Source organism: Seriola dumerili, unplaced genomic scaffold, assembly GCF_002260705.1.
Source record: "Seriola dumerili isolate Sdu_G_001 unplaced genomic scaffold, Sdu_1.0 BDQW01000187.1, whole genome shotgun sequence".
Classification (NCBI taxonomy): Eukaryota; Metazoa; Chordata; class Actinopteri; order Carangiformes; family Carangidae; genus Seriola; species Seriola dumerili.
The window spans coordinates 3,697,058-3,719,990 of NW_019174442.1; the positions used below are offsets into that span (position 1 = coordinate 3,697,058).

General features: G+C 40.6%; 1 long non-coding RNA gene across 1 annotated transcript in view; it reads left to right on the plus strand.

Annotated features, from left to right (window-relative positions):
- LOC111227386 overlaps positions 1-22,632 on the plus strand; it is a 29,061-nt gene extending 6,429 nt beyond the window's left edge. Inside the window, exon 3 of the long non-coding RNA XR_002665334.1 lies at positions 22,563-22,632. This is a non-coding gene — a long non-coding RNA (uncharacterized LOC111227386). The remainder of the gene's footprint in view (positions 1-22,562) is intronic.
- The last annotated feature ends 301 nt before the right edge of the window (positions 22,633-22,933 follow it).

Consider the following 22,933-nt stretch of genomic DNA (forward strand, 5'->3'; position numbering starts at 1 on the left):
TCTGGATGTGTGACTGTATGTTTGCCTGCATATTCAGAATTCACAGCCTTTAGAGGAAGCAGAGAAAAGTACAAAGTGGGAGAGAACAAAAGAGGGGTTGGGGGGGGTGGAAAATGCAGGTTGTTTGTGCCTGTGCATATGGCTCAGTTCACCTCAATCATATGTACTATACCTCAGCTGCAGGACACAAAGGTCATGTTATGTGGGCACAAAAGAGAAATCGTATAGGAACAGGGAACACAGTCGACGATATTCTCAGTGCGCTGCAGGTTTTGTTTTATGGCAGAGAGAAGAGAGGTGTTAGTGATGTACTGCAGCTTCTTCACTCCTGGCTGCTTGTTGGCAAATTATTATTTTATATGTCTGCCTTATGTGCTTTAACGTCTCCAGTTTCTGTGTCTGTTTTCTCTCTCCTTCCTGTCTTGGGCTGAAAAAAACTGCTCTAACAAGGTGGAAAAGAAATGGTTTGAGGGAGTGCAGAGGAAGCAGAAAGAAAAAAAAAAGAGAGACTACGTTGCATGTGTGAGACAGAAGGAGATGCAAGGGAGCGCAGTGGGTGTGGATCGCTTACCAAGGGGCAAAAAAGATGAATTTCGAAGGGTCAGTGAAGCTCGTCCTCTCTTTCTTTCCTCTGTCTCCCCTTCCTCTGTGTGCCGTGCTCTGCAGAAGCCATGTTCAAAGGTTATATCTCAGCGTCACGGTGAGGACAGTTTCATGGAGGAGAAACAGTATGGAGGGGAGGGAAAGACAAATGAAAAGGAGACAGAGCAACAGGAGAGAGAATAAGAGACAAGAAGGGGCCTAAAAGTCATAGACTGCAGCCAAACACAGGCAGAAAATCTCATGTCAGACATTTCTTCATGTTTCTGAGTTGCTGTCATTCAAAAAAAATTTGTCCCAAAACGTGAACTTTTGAAAGCCAACATGTCAAACACAAACACACAAAGGCCGAAAAATTTAAACCAAAATGAGCTTGCATGCAGCCAAATGACAGCTGTGGCACAGATACAGGAAAAGACAGAGGACTCATCCCACTGCTGTGTCGCAGGTAAAGGCCTCAGAGCAAACACTTGAATAAAACATGTCGGTTTGAACCATAGCGAGTGTGTCAGTGCGATGACACCGGGAGAAAAAGACAAGGGGCTCGTATTACTGAAGCTTCCTATCTTCAGTCTTCAGTTAAGATAGGAAGAGTATAAGACAGCATTGTTCACAGTTTGGTAGCATGTGGTACTTATCTGAGGTTAGGAAATCTTCAATAATCAATCCAACATTGGTTATCAAACTTTTTTTTTTTGTCTGTTACCTAGCAACCAATACTACTTAGATTTCTCATTGAAACATATATTTAAAAAAACGCCTCTTCACTCTGACAACAAAAAAACAAAGCACATCTGTCCCCATGTCTTTGGCTCAGCCTCTCCACAGCTGGTCGTAGGTGTTCGGCTAACTGCGGGATCAAAGCTGTATCTACTAACATGTTCTTTCATCAAGCCACAACACATAGGGTCTGCCATGAGCTTCTTAATGAATAAGTTCTGCCGTTGTGACATTTCGTTTGTTGTGTAAAAGCAATACAACAGCAGCCATATGGTTTAAAGATGTGTAAAAAAAGAAAGTCAGGACAGACTAACAGTTATCCTAAAGTTCAGAGAGTTTATTTAAGACTGTTGAAGGGAAGTTAACAAGCTTGTGTAATAAACTTTTCCTATATTAAGTTAGGATATGAACATTGACTTGGGAACTATTCACCTGAAATGGCTTTTTTCTTTACAAAATCAGGTTGAAATTACCATGGTTACCAAACAGTTAAGATGGGACCTACGAGTTAGGAAGTTTCTTTGATACAGCCCAAGGTCGGCAAACAAATCAGCCAGTGATTGTTGTGCTGCCCAGGTTACAGGGAGACAGTTTCTGGGACGAGACAGTTGAGAAAGGGGAAATGGAAAAAGTCCCATTATGTACCTACAAATACATTCCTGGAGTTTATTACCTGCTGACCAGGTAATCACAATAACAGTTTGAGTTGGTAGCTGAGGTTTCAACTGAAATTTCTCTTTCTGGCCTACAAATGTGACATCCACCAACAGCAGCTGTTCTGAGGGGAAATGACAAAATTTGACTTTTCGTCTGAAGTGAACATGAAGCTCTTTAGTGCTCCACTCTGTGTCAGCTCCGGCCGCAAAGTATAAACATGTTCAAAGAATAAAAAGAATATCTGTAAAAGCCTGATGACACACGAGGAGCAGCCGTACCTGGAGCTGTAAAACGCCCCAGTAAATCATGAAATAAAACAACTGTTCAGCTGTTGAAAAGGTGTTAACATTCAGGAGTGGTCATTGGGCACAGTGGTGTACAAAAAGCAGAGTATTTTTCTTTGTGTGTGTGTGTGTGTGTGTGTGTTTGTGTGTACCTACAGTGGGGGGAAAATGCCAGTTTGCATGGCTGAAGGTGACTATGACAGTTTTAGCCCCAGGACATCATTTTCCTGACACAAAGTCTGTCTGCTGCAACAGTAGAAGGTTGATGTGTGTAGTTGTAGCTGTGAATACACAAACACACATATACACACACACACACACACACACACCCACACACACACACACACACACATACAAACATATACCCAGCACTCTCTGCGATGTAGTGAAAAAAGTATGAACTTGAGTAATAAGCTCACAGTTTCAGTGCCGTAGTATTCACTGTGAAGTACACACAGCACAGGACAGATGGACAATATGAAGGTTGTGTACACACAAGCAGATATTTAGGATATTGTTATTTTGGAGTAATGCTCATAGGTACAGAAATAAAATTTTAAATTGCACAAACCAATTTGTGTTTCTATCAACTCAAAAGCACACTGAAGCAGTAGATGTGCTGTACCTTTACAGTAAATGACCTTCAAGGTAACCTTCTTAATCCTACACACACAAACATACACATAACAGACACACAGACACACATGCACATGCACATAGTGTATGAACACACACACACACACACACACGTGGACACAGCTGTGTTGTGGCCCACTTTTGAGTTAAACAGTGACGTTATTCCTCCTTGAAACGGCTGCGCTGCGTGCTGTGGCACATTACAGCAGCTCCCACAGTGACTCACACACACACACACACACACACACACACACACACACACACACATGCAGAGACATGGACACACACTTCATGTACATATGTTCAAACACATACAAAATATCCCCACTCCTCCACACAAACAATTAGACTTCATTATTTGTGCACATATTGATTGTGTGTGTCTGTGCATGTCTGTGTGTGTGTGTGTGTGTGTGTGTATGTTGTCGTCTCCATCCACACATCATATCGGCTCCATACGCAGCGTCTGTTGAGAAAAGCTGAATAATTATCAGCTTTTTTCTTCCTCCTTCCATCTCTCATCTGTGCTCTTTATTTTGTTGTTGCCTTTACTCTCTCTCTCTCTCACACACACACACACACACACACACACACACACACACACACAATCACTCTCTCTTTTATAATTATTTCCACAACAATGATTGGACCAGTTGATTAAAAAGGGTCTTGTGGGAGCTGTTTCCTTGCTAATGGCATCTCCGTTCTACACAATGAGTTAACACACTATGAAAATACACTATATGAAACACATTATACACACACACAAATACACATTTTGCATGCACGTACAAAAGACACATGCAGACACACAAACATTTGCTGACTAATGGCGTCTGAGGTGTGCAGAATTAGTTTTCAGTTCAGCCAAACATGCATGGAAACACACAGTTCTTTGAATACACAAAACCCCACTGTGTTGAATCTATAATCAGTTTCTTTTCAGCTGAGATTTTCTATAATCTACACAGAGCTCTTCCGAACAGGCACGTCCTGTTTTCATTAGTGTCTTCATCCATTTTTCCAAATGCCACAAGTATGAAACCACCAGATGGAGTTTAGCTTTTGTTACTTCAGTAGTTTGCAAAAAACTTTAGACGTGTTTTACAACTTTTATCTGTTGATCTATTCTCTATTTATCTATGTTGTGTACTTGCCGAGATTTTTGAATGTGACAGCACTTTCATGAACCGTCCCCTTCTATCTCGTCTTTAGTCATGTGCCTGCGCCCCATCCAACTAACGTTTGTCCGCGTTGACTCAAAGTGAAGCTGGCGATAAGGATGGCACGTCTACACTAATATGTTTTAGTTTTAACCTCTGGGGCTGAAAACTGCAGTTCCTCTAATGACCACTAGAGTCTGGCTCCGAAAGAGAGTCAATCCCCACAGACTCCCATGTTAAAATGTCCAACTACAGCAGAAATAAACATGTCTACAGCTGTTGTACACAAAATGGTTTTTGGTCTCTATAGCTAATTTCCTCCTTCATGACAACTGTATAACTATATACTCACCTTTTTAAACTTTATTAAGGTTTAAAGTTGTGCATAATTGAGGGCATGGTTGCTTTGAGTGACAGGTGGGTGAGTGTTTTGTTGTTGTCCATTGCAGAAATAGAGACTTTTGGAAACAATGTTTGGGTCTTATCTGTCACGACTACCAGACAACATGGGTACTACCAATTTGTTTAATCACTTGTTAATAATTTAATCACAATCACTGACCCATATGAAGAGGGCATGGCTCAAAAAAAAGTAATCATCACGTAATCGACGTAAAAGTTTGAGATAATCGTGATATTGATTTGAAGTCATATCGCCCACCCCTAGTGTCAGCATTCATGAAGGTTGCACTGTAAAATGTAAGACAGGTAATTACCAATAAAAAGGATATGAATGTGTCTAATGGGAGGAAGAGAGAGGGAAAGGTAATTCTGGAAAATGGAGGAATCTATGAATCAAATTTCGCAGTATTTCCATGGGAAATGTGTGAGCTGTAGGAACAAATGTAGAATTGTAGAAATATGATACAGAAAAAAGGACAGATTAGACTGTTGTGTCTGAGAGTGTGTCACTATCCTGGCAGATTTGTTGTTAAACAGCATCAGGAGCGTAAACCCCACTGGCCTCACAGACGAGGGTTTGAGAAATTTCATACTTCTTGCTTCAGTACACATAATCTCATATTAACACTTTGGAACTGAACTATGAATAAAACATGTATTTGTTGTGCATTTTTCTATTTCAAACTTTTTTTGTGATGCATATGAAGAACTTAATACTGATTTGTTGAGCATCTGAAACCGATCTACCAGAACGGGGCTAATGTGAAAGTGTGTACTGAATAATCGGCTCAGGTGAGAAAAGAGAGAAAGAACACTGCAAAAATCAAGATTACTTTTCTCAGGAACAAGTAGTGTAAGGAATGTTTCAGTGGGCAAACTGGTCCGGGTTATGGTTAACGTGCAGGGTCGACATTAGCCTCTAACAAAACAGGTAATTCCAGAGTCTTGTCTGATTTAAATTTTGCGTTTTTCTTAGCTGATGTGACAAACGTTAGCCACAGACACGCGTACATTCAAGACTCACTTGTTTTTTGTAGTTGGACGATGTGCAACTACGAGGCCGTCCTCCTGTGAAATACGAGACCATAGGTCGTCTCTGCAGCAGGTTATTATGACCCATAGTTTCGTCTTGTTGTTGGGCGGCATCTAGTGGTGGTAGTGATTATGACAGGAGCGAAGGGAAAAGTGTGGTGACGTAGCGTAAAGAGAGTTCACGCTAGGAGGAAGTTGTGGTTGATGGATGTTCTCACCAAAACACAAGGATTATGACACAGGAGAGCGATGTTCAATTCCCATGTGAAAATAGCAGTTTATGTTGTAACCAAGAAAACTGAGGTCCTGTACGCTTGCTGCTATAGGGGTGCTATTTGAGGACACACTCCTATGAGTCGTATCAGAGGGTTGGAGAAAATGACCTACATGGTTGTTCAGGTTGGAGGACTTGTTGGTAACTACACGTCTGAGGCTAAGCTAGCTGCTGGATGGTCATTAAATCCCTCCAAATGATACAGATGCCTGCTGCATGTTCAGCTGCACTGTGTAGATTTCTGTTTCTTCGTGTTGGATACAAAAGATGCAATGTGTGAGTGTGGAGGATTTGTTTAGAGGCGCCTTTGATGGAGCTGACACCTGGGAAATAACAGTAATGATTAATATAATGTATTACTTTTGCTGCTGAGCAATTAGGAAAGTTATGCAATTACTTTTTTAAATGAGTAATGAATAATTGTTCTTTTTCTAATTATTCAACACTCAGTGCCAATGTTTTTCTAATTGATTCTTTTTACAATATCTCCACATGGCGACAGTTAGGGAAAGGTTGTGGTTGGCAAATGAACCATGGTTAAAGTTAGCCACTAAAACATTTGTTTATGGTTAGAGAAAGTCAGATATACTACATGGCTATCGAACGAAACCTTACTTTCCACTTGCTGCAACATTGACTCTGTACATAAATTGTGCAAAGTAGATTTGTTCAATATGAAATCAGTTCCTAGGAACAGTTTATCCTTGTGGTAGTTTTCATCTTCCTTCTGCCTGAAAGGTATTTATTTCCTGGTTTTCTTCTTTTGAGTTGTATCTTTCTCCTCAACCCCACTGCTGGCCCAGTGGATGCTTTCTGTCACCTCGAATTGTCTGCTGAGAAGAGCTGAAATTCACACACAGGTTGTTGGTCTTCCATCCATAGTCAGTTTATAAGTCCTCAGCGCCCCCTTTTGTTTGCTCATGTTTTCCATCTGTTTCTCAGCCTCCATCTCTTCATCTTCCCGTCATAAAACTCTATCAGTCATAATGGAGGTGGCATCCTGCTGAGTAACCGATTTACTATACAACCTAAAAGGATGAAAAAGAGGGAAACGCCGTCTTCCAAACCTCTGTCCTACCCTCTGCTTGCTTTCAGACTTTTCTGATATCTCCATTGTATTCCTTGTCTTTTCTGCTTTCTTGCTGATGTTTTGCTCCCTGTTTTTTCTCTTATATTTATTTATCTCTTTCCCATTTTTACTCCCCACTCCTCCCTCTCTTTCTTTTCCTGATGCACCCTGGGAGCCATCGCTCTACAGTGTATAATGCTATACTTGCACTTCCTTCATTCATCAGCGCTGCTGACTAACATACTGTATATCAGAGTTAAACCTACAAGAAAGGAAAAGAAAGCAAGGCCGAGGGAGGTAGAGAAAGAGATGAAACAAAAAGGAAAGCAAACACTAAGATACTCCTTAGGACAAAGATGCACCATGTAAGATATCAGTCACACCCTGAATTAGGACAAAGCTTTTAACCATGAAGGTGATAGATCTTAAAAAGCAGTCACTGTGGGAAAGGTGTTGCATGTAAATATCTGGCACTGTAATTAGTTTTTGTTTTGTTTTTTTATGTTTCTACCTATACACATACTACCACAAGTCCAGAGGGAGGTGGAAGTTACTTTTCAATGCCCATAAAGAGTATTTGCATGTGTTCAAGAGAAAAATCACCCTTGTAGTAACACTATGTCTTCAGTTTCTGGCCAACAAGTGTGCGCTACATCTTGGATTGTACCTTTTTGCTGCCTACACATTGAAAAATATTTCAAGACCCTGGAACCGAAACACATTAATAATGCACTGTGAATAACACAAATGGGTGCCAGTATGAATATCAACCACTTATTTTTTCAGTGTCTGAGATGTTTACTCTTAGAAAATGAAGGGTTGCCTTATGTACTTTTGAGTTTCATTTTTGAGAGCGTTTCAAAGTGTATGGCACAAAAAATAGCCGGCTTAATGACTAGTAAAACACAGTAGGCATGCTGTGAGCTATAAAGAGGACGGGATTCAAAGCCACCTAGGAACATGTGTGTATATCTATAAAAGTCCACATTCATTAAAGCACTGTACATAGGATAATGCATATATTCACCTCTGACAATAGACTTCATCTGAATAGAAAAAAGAATGTAAACAGCAAGAGACGAAGGGAAGAGGAAAAAGATGTATGTACATAAAGAGGAATATATTTAAAAGCCGAAGATGAGATGAGTGTAATGAGTCTCAGTCTGCTTATGATCAGTCGGTTGCTCCGGTGTGAGTCAGTGTTTTCCTCCAGCGAGCGGTACCTTGGGCGCTGAGCGCCACTTGGATTTAACTACTCGCTCTTGTACTCAAAGGTCAATCAATTTCAACTCTTCTACATGAGATGGCAACAGTACTTGATGAAACCTGAGAGCGACTGTATGGGATGAAAATTCTCTGTTTCTTGAACAACGACGACATGGTTGCATGCACCCGAACATTTTCAGGTCCTTTTCAATCTTTTTCTCAGATGACAAGATAGCAGCCAGTTTTTCAAATTTCCTTGCACTTTCCAGCTGCCGGATAAAACAGATGTGTTAACTGATACCGTGTTTCAACACCGTCTCCTAGAAAACACTGTCGAGCAAATTTTACTAACCAACTGATTTCTTGCCAAGTATGTCAACAGCATAAATACAACTGTTAGACTGTTGTTGTCAGACATGCTTATCAAACACCAGTGTTATCGAATCACCAATTCTATGTGTCACTTTATATTTAATAGAAAAATGAATGTATTGTTCTACCTTGTGTGTGCGAGTTATGTATTGTAGTCAGAATTCTAAAAGCTAAAATCATGAAGTGCCTTATTGTGTGGAAACGTGGTTAACCTTCGATAACAGGCTTGGTTTCTCATGGGAATAGCTAAGGAGTCAAGCACAAATTGAGAAATTGAGCTGAGACAAAGGGGAGAAGGTTACATAAGAATCACATAAGTATACAAGTTTCATGTCCTCTCATTTGTTCTTTGAAACTTGCATTGATTCCCTGCCTCTCATACATGCATGGAATAAACGAGTCTTGAACTCAGAAGATTGGATTGAGTACGTTGGTTACGTTGAGGGTAATAGCAGTTACGTGTTGAAAATATAATCACGTCTTGTGCTTCAAGTCACTTTTGAATATTTAACCAAGATAATGTTCTTTCCTTCACCTTGGCTCTGAGTAAACATGACTGTGAAAAAAGTTTAACTGCGCTTCAGTTGCCATGTGCAATTATTATACTGTGTTGTTGGAAATTAAATGTAATATACTGTCAGTGAAAATTTAACAAATACATTCAGAATCAACATTTTTTGCCTTGACATGGCAGATACACACACAAACAAAAAAATCCTCATTATGTTGATAAAAACTTCTATTGTCCATTGTAAATTTGTACTATATAAATAATTTCTAGGCGATAGGGTTGGTTTCCATATGCCGACCCATTCACTCCAAAGGAAGGTTGTTGTCATTTTATTAGGAACACCTGCATGACTTACCTTCCTGACAGCAGAATTTATTTCAGGATTGTTGCACTAGGCCGCCTTAGTTTTAGTTAGGTGTGCCTAATAAACAGACATCTGAGCATACTTCCAAGTTCACAGTCTTCCTCACTGTAGCAACCCAAGTGGATAACCATCAGCTATATTAGCAATATTGTCACCACTGATCATGAAAGCCCACGAAGGAGGAAGAAAAGACAGAAGTAAAAAGACAGAGTACAAGGAAGAGGGCAAATGCAGGTCACTGTTGCATCTAGGGAGTTCATTCATCAGCTGGGACAAAGGGAATAACTAAATGGAGGGAGCGCAGAAAAAAGTGGTTGTACGAACAAGTGTGAGAGAGCATCAGGGACAAAACCCTGTAATTGAGGGAGCACAGATGAGTTCTTATAAAGAGAGAGAGCAAGAGTATGACGGGGCGAATTAGAGAGCAATCGGATGCTGGTCTGACATTAACCGAATCCCTAATGAAGGTGAGAGGAGATGATTGGCTGGGGGCGCATCCCGATGAGGTCCGCCACGGCGATAGTTGCCGAGGTGACCTCGGTCTCCAAAGGACAGACGCCGACTCATCTGGCATTTCTAATTGGCTACATGGATGGCAGCCAGATAGTGATGCCCATATATGGACGTGATGGCATACGGTGTTCATCAGGGTTAAAAGGACAAGAAATGAGAGGCAGGTCAGAGAGGGGGGAGAGAGAAAACAGAGAGAGGAGAGAGATACCATCTAGGACAGGGAAGGTGGAGACACATCAAGAGGAGAAACACAGTTCAAACTGCAAACAAAAACAAAACGATTTAAAAAACGATTAAGATGAAGAGTCAAAGTTTTTTGTGTTTTGTGTTGTAAAACAGCTGACTGTACTGAGCCTGATTCCAGACCTGTGAATTGTTAAAATCCAAACAGGTCCGGTGCTGATGGCCGTTTCCCAACCACTGAGCCAATCTCTGTAGGTGTGACTACACACCGGGACATCGCGGTCCTGTGCCAGAGCCAGAATCCTTTCACAACTACAAGCATAAATAGCATCATGCGAGGGTGAGGTTGATGCAACTATAGGCTATAAATTGTTGCAAGTGGACTTAAGGGAACAGTTTGACATTTGGTAAATGCTATTCGCTTTCTTGCCAAGAGTTTGATAAGAAGGTACTCTCATGTCTGTGCTAAATATGAAGCTACTGCCAGCAGAGAGTTAGCTTAGCTAGCCTGGCTCTGTCCTACAGTTACAAAATCCAACTACCAGCACCTCTAAAGGTCACCGGTTATCACATTATAGCTGGTTTGTTTAATCCGTACAGACACATAAGTGTAAATACTATGATTTGCTATTTTATGGGGGGCCGGGTGGTAACTTTTTCTAAGCTAACTGGCTGCTGGCTGTTGCCTTGTATTTAGCAGAGAGTTGGAAAGCGGTATGGACCTTTTCACCTCTACCAAAAAGCAAATAGGCATTTTCCCCAAATCATGTAACTGTTGCTTTGACAATTAGCAACTCTTTACTCCACATATTTCTTTGGTGGAAGCATTGACTGTTCCTAGCAAGTATTACTGCAGCTTCCACATGGACTGAAAATCATATTAATAGGCGAAACATGTCAGTCACTATCGACTGCCAAGGCCAAAATAACCTGCACACGCTGAACATAAAATAATATACAATAACTCATAATGAATTGGAAACAAAATGGCAATTCTGTCTGATTATTAGGCTAAACTTTATTAGCTAGCAAAGACTAAATTCTGACCAGCAATGTGTTCAGCTATGATCAACGTTTCTTGCTGAACATCATAGTTATTTTTCCCTGATCACTCACATCTATGGGAGGTGAATGAACGTCTTAGTACCTACCTTATGGAAGCACATGTATGTGCAGACTTAGAGAAGACCAGAGCTGAGTATGTAGTTCAAGTGCCAGAAGTGAAACCATCTAATTACTTCTACAGCCGGTGTTTTGTATGAAAGACGGTGTGGAGCCAATTTTCACTTTCTTGTCTCACATGGCTTGTTCCTGTCACATAACTAGCAGATCAGAGGTCTTTTACTCATCCTAGACCAATTAAAACAGCAGTTCGTTGTTTTGTAATTCACTAACGAGGTAAACTGCATGATGATGGTGATGGTGACGGAACACCGAGCTCTTTCCCAAATTTAGTAAAAGTAAAGGTCCTGGGCAGATTCACAGTCAAGGATTTGTCTCTTTATTTCATAATAAAAGCACTTCAGTTGTTCAGGCGCCATAATCCCTGCTCTTCCCGGGGGAAACTTTTATTGTGAAAAGTCATGTAATATATATCTGTGCATCTTTTTTTAATTTGTAGAGAAATTTAAGCAGCATTTTTGTGTATGAACGTTGATGTGAAAAGTTAATTAGTAGTATTTGCTAATAATCCAAGAGATTAACCCATGTTGTTTTAACCCCATAGTACAACCAGCATTTTTTTTAATCTCTCCACAACTCTACAAGTTCTCTTAAGTGTTGTATTTATTTGGTTTAATATGTTTCTACTGTGGGTGCAGCGGACTCTGCAGCCCCTTGTAAGCCTTGATAAGCAGACAGTCAGCGCAGACAGTCAGGCCACCAGTGAAGTCTGTGAAGTCGATCTGCGCCGTGTTCACTAAGTTGAAAGGTAGATGGAGGAAAAGTGAAGAACTGAGACAGAGATGAAGAAAGACAGGGGTGAGTGTATCTTGTCAGTCACTCTCATGTGTGCTGACCCCAGAGGAAGAAAAGAAAGAGAGAGTGGGAGAAAGAGAGAGAGAAACTGTTCCCATGTGTTGGTCAGTTCACCCTCAATTCACCCCAAGGGAGTCTGTAGAAAAGACAGCTCCTGACTCTAATGCCTGACACTCGATCTCACTCACAGTCTTTTTGTCCCGATTTATTCCCCTTTTCAAGTTCTTTGTTATTTATTTATTTCTGTATTTCTTATTGTTTTATGCCTTTATTCCTGAAGAAAACTTCTACAGATCATATTATTGTTACCATGAAAACAAAGGTCTTGTTGTTAATTTAGTATTTTTTTTCCTTCTCTTTGTTTCTTTTCTTTTCCGTCTTCCCTGCTTTATCTTATTTGCTTTATCCAGCCAGGAAATGAATGGATGATAAACTGGATGGAAATCCTGCACTGTTTTACGGTCATACATTTATAGCAACCAGACATGGACACACTGAAACACAGAGCCACTCATGCATAAAGATAGAAAGAAAAAGAGGTAAAGAAAACAGTCCTGTAACCTAAAACAGATGTACAGTGTTTCCTTTAGCTGTGGTCAGTCATAGATTTAAATGATCCCGGGGGACTTGGGAGCTGAAGCTGTCAGACACTTTTAATGTTCCTGAAATATCTATAGAGCCACTGTTTGGATTTAAAACAGTATTTATTTTGCTGCCTTTACGCCTGTTTGCAAGAGGGATTCCTGTCTTATTTCTGCTTGTGAAATTTAAAAACACACCCATTTGTAACTCTTTTAAATAACGCGCAGTACCAGTGGCATGTGACCTGTGACCCCCGTCGAAATATCACGTGGTGAAATTGACCTGGTGCTGAGCATCTTGGGATTCATAGTCTACAGCTCCACAAACACATTTTGAAAATAAACCACGTATTGTGTTTGCACGACTAGTTTCCTGTAAAATCTTTGTAAAATCAAGCAAAATACAAATAAAATCAAAGACAAGTGAACTGCTGATATGAGGGTATGTTCGGTTTTCATACATGTTGAGCCTTTAAAGGAGCTTTTTATAAGTTCTGCTGTAGCTACAAAGCCAGTGATGGCAGTAACAGCTGTTTACTTACCAGTCTAGAAGAAACGTTATGAGTTCAGCATCAAACTTCATCCCTTCACTCACCAACATCTGTCTCCAGTGGTGGAAAGTAACGTCAGTGTTTACTTTTTCTTCTATCACTTACTGTTCATGCTAGCCAGCTAGCCTCGGTCTCATCACCGTAGCCTCCAATCCGCGCTGAAGACGAAGCGCTGCTCAGAGGGCGTATTCAGACCTCTCTAACCACAACAATGGCTGAAGCGCTTGTTAAGCGCCGATCACCACGACCTGCTCCCGGCGAGAAACCATATTCGGTGGAAGAGAAAACTTACCAACAGCCCCTTTAAAATATGTTCTCAAAGACACGTGGTGGTTCTGAAAATGAATCCGTCAAACCTTTCAAAAGCAAAATGTGAACACACAAAACTTTTTTTTAAGTTAAAACATGAATTTTGTTATTTAAAATACACTGAAGGAATTTAAAGGCGCGTCATTTCCAAGATTTAAATTTAAAGATGAACTGTAAGTTGTACTGTTCATTCTAGGATTTCTAGGATTTCAGAGCTTCTCCAGTTACTGTAAACCAACCTGTAACACTTTTTATTTAATTGATAAAAAAAAAAGTTATAAATGTTAATCTGCCCTCTACCTGACCTTTTCCCATAACGTCAATTCATTTTTTTTATTCTTTCTTTCCAGAGAATTGGAAATATATAGTGATGTCACTCACTAATATTTTAATTTCATGGTCCAAGTAACCCCAATATATTTTTAATGGGAGAGAAAGAAGGAAGGAGGACAGGGGGGAGAGAGAGAGAGGAGAGAGAAGAAAGGGAGGCCAAAGTAATGGAGGAATAAAGAAAGAAAGGCTGAGAAGAAATGGATGAGGAGAGATGGTGAATGTATGAGAGGGAATGAATGAAGGAAAGAGGAGACGGGGGGGGAGAAAGGATGAGGAAAGTGGAGGGAAAAAGGAGGTAGGCGGGTGAAGAGAGATGTGGAGAAGAAACAGAGTGAGAGAGCAAGAAAGAGTGAATAGGTTCCATTAGCTTTGCTTAGTTGAACCCAAAACAGTGCTAATTAATCTGGAACTTTCTTTACAAAGTTTTTTATTATTACTTCATCACCTTCTCATGACATTGACTGTTTGGGTTTATCCTTGAATCACCTCCACAGTCCTCTTTAAAACATGTTTTTAGTCCTTAATGATTGGTTCATGTTGTTTTTATACTCTTTGTGCAACTTATCTTACAGCTGAAGATGCTGAAGACTTCACAAATTGTTTTTATTATCTTTGAATTGATCCCACTTAGTATTGTGACATCAGGTTGTCAGGTGTCTGACATTTAACAACTACTTCAGGACTTTTCGTGTAGTTTTTTTTAGGCCTTTCTTAATGTTATATCTTGCTTTTAAAATACAAATGCTTAAAACATGATGATATACACACTGTGATGGCTCTGAACCAGAATTGCAGGAGAATTTATAAGTACAGGTTTTTCAGTGAAAATATAAGTGAAGTAAAATACAGTATATTATGTTTACAGAACAACTGTTCAGTTAAAGTTATAATTAGTTAATGTTTTTTTCTCTCATGGCCATTGAGACTAGATGAGAGACTTGAAAACCTGTGCCTGACACTTCCAGTAATGTTTGGTCGTCAGCCAACTCAACACCATGTAGGAGCTGATGTGCAGTAAGTACTGGTGCTGGCTCCGTACTCCATACTGTACATCTGTCTCTGTATAGCTTCAGGATACATACAGTAGCCATGACTCAGAAAACTGTGGAGGACACACACACACACACACACACACACACACTGAGACACACAGACCCAAATCTGCCAGCTCCATAACAGAGTGTTCAGTCCAGCCAACAGGCGTAAAGCTTAGATAACACACTGTGACAACTCGGTTTCTCTTTCTGTCTGTCTGGCTCCCCCTCTCTGTGTCTCTCACTTCGCCTCTACAGACAAACCCCGTGTTGTTTATCTTATACAGACGTATATTTACAGCTCCACTGAAGTTGTTGTCTGTTTATAATATTCTGGGATGTATTTACAGCCGCACTGAAGTCATTCTCTGTGTGAGTGCTCCGCTGACAGGTATACTGCGAGACTCTATTCTAATGCCATAAAATATCTTGCATCACCACAAGCTGCACCACCTAATATGTGAATACACACACACACACACACACACACACACAAAAGAGCTCTACCACAGCACCAAATCTAATATGGATCTAAAATTAGAATTCCTCCATATCCAGTGGATATTGGGTTTCTCTGCTAATGGAGCAGGTGTCTAATCCTGAGTTCAAATTTAACCATAATTACTATTTCCTGACGTGGATATACCACGCACATGAGTATCCATCACTATGAGTGATAACTGAACTCTGATGCATTCAGTTGGGCTTCAAATAATATAATATGGAAGTGTGCGGGAAGATTATGAGCCAATATGGAAGGTAAGTGAGTCCATTGGCTAATTATATAATAATAACAAAAATCATAATCATTATCATAAATAATCACTGAAATCTTTAGTTCACTTTGCACATTGCGTTCTTCCTCCAAAAGTCACACACATCAAAACTGTATAAGCCCCCTTAATTCTTCTTCAAGTGCACGGCATTTACTCCTCGTTAGGGAATGTTTATCGTATATTGCAAAGGAAATCATGATCAGGCCAAAGTTTCACTCATACATATGAAATATCAACCTGATCTATTGGAGTTTTGTGAAGTTTAGCAAAAGTTTTTGATTTCAGTAACCGTGTAGTGTTTTTGTAAGGCGTCACCATCAGCTGGTAAGTTTTCAAACCTTTTCGAAATTGTCTGTATTTTTCACTTTGCTCACCAATTTAGTAACAAGCCCTGGGAGGCGCTAATGGGGCTGCAGACTTTTGGACAGTTTTGAACAATTCCTCTTCGCAATTAGGTCAAAGTGCTTCATCTGTATTTATGATTCATGTACTCATAAACTGTGTGTCCCCAGTGTATGTGTACTTGTGTGTGTGCAGTTTGCCATAATAGCGTTTTCTGTGCATGTGTTTGTAGTGGCTATGACAAAATATTCATTTGCAGCAATGCCGAGGTCCGTTTGGGAAAGTGCTTATGTTTATTTCTTTTTTCTTTTGGGGTGAAAATGTGTTTCAGTTTGTCGCGACACAAGCGCTGCCATTCATGGTGCCAAATGTATAAAGCTACAAGGCTGTGCCATTTTCCTGAACATGTTGAATAATCATGATGTAACAGTCGTAGGGCTCATTAAGGGCTTCTCAGTTTTTGAACATGAGAGGACACAAGACTGGCCAAAGAGGATGAGGCAGATTTTCTTCAGCAGCAAACTGAAGAAAATCTGCTGGTTTAGTCAGACTACAATGGGTTAGGTTTTTAATGCTGTGGTGAATAAAAGCAGCTGGAGAGAACTGACTGTGCTATAGTGACTGTGGTTTCAAGGATTGATTCCTCACACAAAACATCAGCCTGTAGTTGCTGGCATGTGTTTTATGTTTTGTCAGTATCTGTAGTGTCCTGTGACGGTGTGTAGTGAGAGGTTTGTAGAGTTCAGAGACGGTCAAGAAAACATTGCAGTTATGTGTTTGCAGTTACTGCCAATCGTTATATTCAAAGACGGTGTTTGTATTTGTCCGTCTATACCCTTAATTAACCACCACACAGTAGGTGATGCCGGAAACATGACAAAATACTCTGTCAGACACAGTATGTAACATCCAGAATCCTTTTTCTGCAGCTGAATTTAAAAAACACAAGCTTAAATAAAAGTGTACAAGCATGTGTTTGTGTGTGTGTTCGTGTGTGTGTGTTTGTGTGTGTGTGTTCATAAAGACAGTGAAAGACTCTGGCAGAATTTCAATAAATAGTGTGACAAAGTGAGATGAAAGCCGTGAAGCAAGATAGGACCTCAGAAAGAAATGAAACTGTGAATTGTTCGTTGTTTCTCTGTTGCATCTCTGGATGATCTGCTCTGTTGACCTGCAGTTGTTGCAGTTGTTAAATCAATGTTGTGTGAATCTGTGTGACAGGAAGTGTGTGTCTGTGTGTACAAAGGCACAAACAGCAACCGTCTGGTTGTTAAATAGACTTTCGACAACTGTGACACACACATACACACACATCGTTACAGCCTAAAAGCCAATAAGTAGAGTGGACACGTGCACACTGTTTCACATCTTATACACATATGCATACACAATAAAAGGAAAATGATAATGGTTCTGTTAATCTCATACCACTTCTGCACACAAATCCACAGAGCAGAACTGTTGACACGGTCAAAGAATCTTTGTTGGAGGAGTGTGAATCTCAGACGACTAACTGGTTGTTCAGTCTGATCCCTTCTCTTTGTTTGACTACCAGAAGCCACTGTGAAGTCTGTCAGCACTCATCATGTCCCCGCATGGCGTCATTAATTCTACGAAAAAGAAAACCCCGAAACAGAGTACCCGCTGCTCTTGTCAAATATTACATTCATCAACTGTGAGTCGTGTGACAATAACTTCTCCAACCGCGTCCCAGACTGCGCTGAAGGCACAGCTTCCATGTAGAGGTCTTCACAGATTTGCTTGGTTCCCGGCGTCTGACCACTCGCTAATAATATTCAGTCTAATCTGGTCGGGTGAGGTCCCATTGTATCGCCACAGGCCTTGAGTCTGTGTGTCAGTGTGTCTTGTAGCTGGGTGTCCTAATATTAGCTAACAAACTTTGGCTCTGGCAAGTAAAAAACGAGACTTTGTTAATGGTTACAGCACAGTGGTGAAACTTCTCACACACAGCACATATCTGCTTTTTAGTGGGAAAAAAAATGGAGAGACTCATCTGTCCCATCTGCTTGTAAAATGCGTACAGTATTGTCGGCACCACTGGGTGAGTCATGCTTTAAATTTCCACAGCACACTGACAAACATTACCAACCTTCTGTGTTCAAGTGTGAACACAGTGATAGAGATATGCTGAATTAAAAACCATCAGTTTATTTAATAATTGTTTTTCGCTCGGGATAAAGAGAAGCCATAAAAACAGCTGCACAAATGTGCTGTGTTCTTAAATCACCATGATCAAACGGATGTGATATGAATATACAACAGAGATGTGAAAATTATTTTCATCAGCAGTAATTTTGGCACAAATTCCACAACAAGAAATCAAAACACTGGATCATAACTTTCAGATCAGATACAGGAAATGTATTATTTACATCAGTAACAACTTCAAACTTGTCCAGATATTATTTTCAGGATGATCAAGCTTTACATTAGTACTGACAGTCTGCGTCCTTCAGATCACGCAGTCATTCCTCCGTCGCCGTCGTAGACCACGAAGTACGGAAATAAGACCTTTCCACTTACCTGCTGTGCCCGCCCTTACTGTTGCATCACAAAATGCTTGCTCTTGTTGCCTAGCAACTTTGACAACATGCAAGATTTTTTTTTTTTTTTTTTTTTTTTTAGAAAAACTTGAGCTTTTTAGGCCCATGGGTTTTTTTAGTAGTTGTACCACTAACTGTTCAACTGAACTGAAACCTAAAACTTACATTGAAAAGATCAATGATCTTTTGTTGCCCAGGAAAAGCAGGATGTATTTCTCTCGCCGCGTTTGAAGGAGCGGGAGGAAGTGTTTATCAGCCTGTTACCCAAGAGCTCGACCTCCGGTACGGTCACCAGAAAATACATTACATCACCTGAAAGTCTTGTGTCCTCGGCAGCTGATAGTCGAAACTTTTACACAACAGATCTGTGCGCAGCAGCAGTTGTCGTCATTCCCCTTTGAACTGTTTGGAACAGGGCAGTCACACAGGGATGCTTTTACATGCAAGAAACTTAATAAGGATTACATACACTATATATTCCTTTTTCTTTTTCCTTTTTTTTTTTTTTTTTTTGAACCGTGCTTTCCAAGTCATTGCTTTAACACATTTGCTGTGAACTTCTATACAAACAACAAAAAGAGCAACAGGATTTTTTTTTTTTGCCTCAACATTTTGACCTGAAGTCAAAAGGGCATTTAGATTCGAATTAAACAGCTTTTACTGTCTCCGCCTGTCTGAGAGAATAAAGCCACCAGCAACCTGCAGCCTCTTCTTTTCTCTTTCTGTGAGTTCTTTTTTTGTCTTTCCTCTCATCCTGAGGTCAGAGAAAGGGCAGTCACTTGTTTCAGGTTGGAACACCTGCCATGTTCAGCTGTTACAGCCTTGTGTGTAACAGAGTATGTGTTCCCTAATGTGTATGTGTGTGTGTGTGTGTGTGTGTTTGAGCGTGAAGGGTTTTGTGCTAAGGTCTTTCTCTGTGCATTCTCTTCTGAAAATCTGTGTCTGTATGTGTGTGTTTGTCTGTGTGTGGAGGTAAAACCATAAACATAACGAGTGAAATCCCTCAACAACACTTCTGCTTCTCTCAGTTGAGCTTTCTCCTTTTTTTGTTCCTCTTATTCTCCGCCTCCATCTCTTTCTCACTCTGTTTCCTGTGTCTTTATAATTTCTCTCCCCTTCTATCGACGTGAACACTGTCGACTTCTCCAGCAACGAACAGGAAGGAGCAAACTCGGTTGATCGTGAGCATGGAGGCCGGCATTTAATACATGAGGGAGGCAAGGGTAATTGGACACAAGGAAGATCATTTCAAAATAAAACAGTAAATCATAATACAAAGTCCAAAGAATCATTTTAGGGGCAAATTATGGCAATTATAGTTCTAAATTACTATCTTTATGTAACAATAATAATAATTTGTAATAGATAATCATTTCAAAGAGCAAAAAAGTCTGGAAAATAACAACAGTTTTTCTTCCTGTAAATGTCCACCAGGAGCATGATGGGAAATCTAGTCTTGCAAATTGTGACCCTACAAGATCCCCAGTGTTTACAAAATCTTATAGTGTGAGACAAGAAAACTCTTGTGAGCTGGTGTCTTTCAAAAGTCCTTTCAAAGTCTTGTATATGGTCGGCATGAATTAACTTTGAGCCTGTGTTTAGGTCGACATCCATGCACTAGACTGACCATGATTCAAGAGCGAGCAGTTATATCTCATTAGCATGTCAATTTAAGTTCAGTCAACTGGTCAAGGTGAAATGGCAGTCGCTCAAAATTAATGCATTTTCTGCTCAGTCATTTCACATCACAACCCTGTACAGAAGGTCTTTTTACCGATCAGATATTTTTGTTTACTGCCTCACAAATAAAGGATCTATATCGCCCTTTTTCATTTCCCATCCTCTACCCTTCTCATCTTGGTGTCAAGGCATTGTCCACAATTTCTTTGGAGTCCTTGGAGAGTCACAGAGGGAAGGAAGAAGAGAAAAAGGGAAAACAAGTGAGAGAAATACAGGTAACGGCCTGAAAATGTCCATGAAAAGGTGAAGAAAAATGTCACAGTGAGCCATCCCTGGATATTGATGGAGGAAAGGAAGGATGAAATAGGTAAAATGAATAAGAAATGAATATGACAGAGCTAAGCTACGGAGAGTCTGAGGCCCAATATATCAATATAGGAAGCGAAGTGAGAGGAAATTCGAGAAATGAATGACAAGTAAGAAGTTGGAGATGTAGAAGGAAGGCAGGGAGTCATGCTCGGTAAAAATGGATTGATGTTCTGTTGGAGGAGGGTGAGATGGAAGAGCACTTTAGTGAAAATGAGAGAGATAAAGGAGGGATGATGGGGGGGGGCGAGAAAGTGAAAGAAATGAGGAGCATATGAGACATTTCCCACCCTCTCAACCATGAGATTGAGGTACTGTTGTCTGTTTTTGGGTTCAGAGGCGAACAGCTGATGCGGTCTGCAGAGAAGCAGAGCTTGTGGTTGTTCAGGTAGAACACAGCGATGATTAACTGATCCATGACACACGCCGGCAGCAAAATAACACCGACACACACTGGGCCCCAATCCAAGTATTTTTATTCATATATATGACATATAGAACTCAAAGGTCAAATTCAATTAAAGCTGAATTAAAGGTTTGGCCAAAAACCCTTTTATTATTGTTTGTTGGATATAAGCTGCTTATAACTTCTCACTATAAAATATTTTAAAGTAGATTTTTGGAAACAAAATATACATTCATACATTTGTGTCCCATCAAATTGACTCATTTCCAGCTAATTACTGAAAAAGTTTCTTTTACACAATTAATTCAGTAAATATACTTTTATTCTGAATCACATCACTGCTCCTTCAGTGAACAAGTCTGTGCTTTATTTACTATTTCCTGGGGTGTAATTCCCCCGGGGGACTAGCTGGACCCACGCCAGATATAGTTCTCTCACATCTGACTTGCTCACTTTCTGCTGCGACAAGAAATAAACCTGCCTGTCCTTAATTTATTTGCTGATTGTGGAATTCTGGAGCCGGGCATTAATTAGAAGAATTTGTACCATTTCTTTTTCTTTTCATCGATCTTGCTTTCGAGCTCCTCCAGCTGGGCCCTGATGCAGCTCTCTGTCTCCCACTCCAGCCCCTTTTCCTGCAAAGTCTTCTTGATGTCCTCTGTGCCTCTGCAACTGCTGTTCAACCTTCTTCAGGTTCAGCCACAAACTCTGGATTTCTCCATTTCATCCAGCAAGGAGGTTTTCACCTGCTGCCATTGCAGACGATTGTTGTCCAGCTGCTCTTTGACCTTCTTCAGAGCAGCCTCAGATTTGTTTCTCTTTTTCATGCATTGCCAACTGGGCAAGATAGGAGCAGTGGGATTTTTCCAGCTCTGCCAGGAGGGATCATTTGTCTGCTGCCACAGGAAACACTCAGTCTGCTGCTCTGCCTCCTTCAGAGCAGCAATCAGCTGATTCTTCTCATCTCTCTCATTGTCCAGTTGCGCCCTAAAATTCTCCATCTCCTCCTTGAGGGAGGTTTCCTCCTACTGCAGGCATTGGTGCTGAGTCTCCAGCAGATCTTTTGCCCTTTTGAGGGGCAGCTTTGATCCTGCTGGTCTCCACTGTGTTCCTCCAGCTGAGCTCGATGGGAAGCCTGGGATCTCTCCACAGTCTTTTTAGCATCGTGCCTCTGTTTTAAAAGAGTTTCTTCCGCCTTACTCAATGTCTTCTGCAGCTTCTCAGTTTGAGTCCTCTCAAATTAAAGATCTGCTTCCAGTTCTTCTGCCTTTGAATGAGCCTCAAACTCTGCAGTGTCTTCATCAATCAGCTGCACCTTCAGGCAAAGAGTGGTTGTCTCCAGGTTGTTTTCAGCCACTGTGCGCAGCTGCTTTTCAACACGGAGCTCTAACTTCATTTCCTCCAATTAATTTGGAAGCGCCTCTTTCTCACTCTGCATGGCCCCGATTTGAGCTGAAGGTCATTAATGATGGAGGTCTGCTGCTCAAGGTCATCTCCACTTGTCCTCTTTTCATTCTTGGACTCCTCCCTCAGATCTACTTTCCTCACTGTCCTTCAGCTCACACCTTACCTGTTCTGTTCTGGAAATTAACGAACCTCAATGTTTCTTCTCATCTGTTGCCACTGTTGTGTCTTACTCTCTACCTTCCATCTTCAGTGAAATCTGTACCTGAACCCGACATGGGAATTATGTGAGTGTCCTTCATTTCCCGGTCAACGAAGGATCCGATGGGTGGATCTATATGATCTTCAGGGCCACGCCTTCGGGGCCACGCCTTCGTAGAATGCGTCTTTGTAAGAGAATTTCCTACTTATCCTCAGCTGCTGTTTTATTTGTGGAGTTTATTCTCTTTTTGCAAAGTGACATGATGCAGCCCCAGAAAAAAAAATCTAATTCTGGTGATCTATTTTCCAAGTTTGATCTAAGTTGTTTTCTCTCCTGTTTTTATGATTAAAAATATTTTCTAAAGCTCCTCAGTTTTTTTCCACCTGTGAAACAGTTGTGCCACGTGGAAAGATGAAGAGAAA